Raw genomic sequence first — 3503 nt, forward strand, 5'->3', positions numbered from 1 at the left:
ACCAGCCTCTCCTGAACACTGAACACCCTCACGAACTGGTCCCTTTTTGAATGTTAAGCACCCACCAGCTTCGTCTCTAATTGCATTTAGCACTTCACTTGCTCCACGTGATCTCTCCCAGCCCTGGGCTTTCTGGTCCAGCTGATCGCTGCTGACTGCTATCGGACAAACACCTCGAACCCACAGGTCCAGGGGACACCTGGGGCTGCCCACGTACTTTGGTCCCTCATGGAGAAGTCAGCTATCTTTCCTCACATGAGACTGTTGGCAAAGTCCTTTATATTCTAAGATACGTGTCAGGCCAGCCCACTTCCCGTCACCTCTGCTGCTGCCATCCCAGGCATGCCATCATCCTGGCATCTGCCCCAACCCTGACTCTACGCGGCAGCCTGACAGAGCTTTTAAAACTGTAAAGCAGATTATGTCCTCCCCTGCAGACAACTTGCCTGGGCCTTCCAGTGGCAGTCGGATTAAATCCCAGCTTGCTCACACAGGCTGACCATATTCTCTGCAGCCGGGATCCCATCCCACCTCCATTCTCCATTCTTCACTCTGCTTCGTGCGCAGGCATGCTCTCCTAGGTCTCAGACCTCCCAGGTGGTCTCTAGCTTCTGGGGCTTGCTGTTAGCTCTTGTTTCTTGCCTACATTTTTCGACCTGAGTCATGGTGTGCCTGCCTCTCTTTACATAAGACAAGAGTCCTGTGGAGACCTTTCCTGAGCCCTGGAATAAGGCAGCCCAGCCCCTCTAGTGTTCTCACTGTCACTTGACCTCTGCTGCCCTTCAGAGTCCTGGCCACCACTCGCAATGACTTTTCCCCTGTTGCTCATATGTCCCCTCACTTATATATCCCCAGTGCCCAGCACAGTACCTGACACATAGCAGGCACTGAGCAAGTGTGTGCCGAATGAAAGAGAGCTTTCTTCACTCTAGCTGCTGTAATAAAACACCCCAGACACCAGGAGACATCCATTTCTCACAGTTGTGGAGGCTGGGAAGGTCAAGATCAAGCTAACAGTTTCAGTTCCTGGTGGGAGCTCTCTTCTTGGCTTGCAGACCTCTCTCTTGCCATAAATTCACATGACCTTTCCTCAGAATGTGCAGAGAGAGTTCTTCCTCTTTCTCTAAGGTCTCTAATCCCACCATGAGGGCCTCACTTTATAACCTAATCTTTCAAAGGCCTGTACCTCCAAATGTCACCACACTGGGGTTAGGGCTCTAATACATGAATTCAGGGAGTACACAATCAGCCCATAACAGGGACCAAGGGTAACAACCAAGTCTGCTTCACTGGAAAGCACAGGGGAGCTGAAGGAACCCCAAGCAGTCGGAGGACAAAGACAATGCCCAGCCTCACTCCCCTCTCTTAGCTCTAGAAGGGCAGCTGTGGCTCTCGCCTCCCTGGACACAGTTGTGCTGGCACACCTGCCTGGGGTGCACTCCTCTCTGGACTGGCCTGGGAGAAAGGGGCTGAGTTCTGGTCCCATCAAAGCCACACATCTAGGCAGCTGCTGGGCATGCTGGGAGTCATGGCACCTCGAAACCACCACATGGTTCCTCTCTGCTCGGGAAACACGCCTCACTCGCTTTCCCAGCCCTGTTCCCACATGAGCGGCTGGGCTTTCCCACTATCCCCCCACCTCACCCCGTGTTCCCACGCCAGGAACTCCCTCCACCTTTTTTCCTCCCAGTGTGACTTGTTCCTCTAGCGTGGGTAATGATTCTCTCTGAACACTTAGCAAGACCTCCTTTCCTTCTCGTAATGCCCAGAGCCAGCTGGGTCAATGAGGTGGTCACCCACCTTCTCTCCTCACTGCTACTCGGGGTTATGTGAACAAAGGATGGCAGTACGATCCGCAGGAAGTGGATGGGATTTGTGAACTGCTGAAAAATGAGAAGCTGGGCTTCTAACAAGGATTTGAGTGTAGAAATGTCTGAGGTCATAGAAGTTTTCCAAGACTATGGAGACACCCAGAGCATTAAAGGATCCTCGGGGGAAAAGAGTGAGTTGTAGTTTCCAATCTTAGTGGGGAGAATTTCCTTACATAGAAGTTTCCTCCTATCAGATTTCCCTAAGTCTGGTGCCCAGACTTCTGTTTGTCTAGTACTCACTGCCCCACCACAGCAAAAAGCACAGGAGGCAACACCACGGTCCTAACTCCCAGCTTCCTGTGCCTCTGATTCAATCACATCTCTCTTCAAAACCCATTCAGTGCTCTGGGTGGAGGGTCAGTCTCTGGGTGCAGAGATCAAAAAGTGAAGCCACATCAGCATAAGCCCCTTACCTAATAATGACTGGGGGCTGCTAGGTTTCTCAGACCTTCACACACGTGAGCACCAAGCCTTCTAACAGCCTGCAGAGTAACCCTGGCCACCCCTATGTACAGATGAGCAAACTGAGGCTCCAAAGGGGAGGTCGCCCACCCCCCCCACCCCCCCAGACAATCCAAATGGCAGAGCCGGCAGTTAGCCCAGGTAAGCTGACCTGAGTGCCACTCTTCCCCAGCCTTGCAGTGGCAGGCCGCAGCTGGTACTTGTACTCCGTGCCAGGCAGCACGGAGGAGAGGGCCTGGAGCCAGCCACGGGCACCCTTCCTGATCACAGCGCAACTGGCAGCCCTTCTCAGCAGCTCCACCTGAGCCCAGGACTTGGGCTAAGGGAGCTCTGCCCCTTCTGATCCTGGAGACAACAGCAGAACTTTTGTCTGCAGATTGAACTGAGGGTCATGGACCCTCAGACTCCCTTAAGCCAATAGTCATTCTACCATAGCCCCCATGCTTCATCTCCAAGATGCTCTTCTTCTGAATCCGAGGCCCCAGAAGAACCAGGACTGTGAGCATGAGTGGGTGGGTGGGTACACGAGGGTTCTGGGAACTGCCTGGGGGCAGACTCAGCTGTCCTGAGATACAGTCAAACTGTGCCTCCCACTCCCGCATGCAGAATGACTGGGCCCTCTTCCTGCTCCTGTTCCTGCTCCTGCTCCTAGGTGTGGCGCAACAGCCTAAGAGCCTTCGGCAGGGCCCTCCCCTAGACTCCAGCCTGAGGGAAAGTTCTTGTTTTCTTTTCTTCCCAGGCGCAGGCCAAGGAAGTAACAGGGCCATGCCACTCCTCCAGCCTGCTCCTCCAGAAGCTGAGAGGCCCTCTCAAGAGACAGGACAGAGCCCATGTGGGACAGTTTTTTTTAAAGTATATTTATTTATTTTGGGGGCGGGGGGCGGAGGGGAGAGAATCCCAAGGAGGCTCCGTGCTGTCAGCAGGAAGTCCCATTCAGGGCTCAATCCCCACAAACTGTGAGATCATAACCTGAGCCGAAATCAAGAGTCAGATGCTTAACTGTTTAACCGGCTGAGCCACCAGGCACCCCTATGTGGGACTTCTGATTGGTGGATCAGACCTTTCTGTCTTTCTGGAAAGCAGATAACAGGGGCCACCAGCCTACCACAGGAGCCCCTGTGCCCAAGTCAGAAAAAGGAAGGCAGTCCATATTTCTTTCCCAACATTGCC

The sequence above is a fragment of the Crocuta crocuta genome, unplaced genomic scaffold (genome assembly GCF_008692635.1).
Source record: "Crocuta crocuta isolate KB4526 unplaced genomic scaffold, BGI_CrCroc_1.0 scaffold1079, whole genome shotgun sequence".
NCBI classification, from domain to species: Eukaryota; Metazoa; Chordata; class Mammalia; order Carnivora; family Hyaenidae; genus Crocuta; species Crocuta crocuta.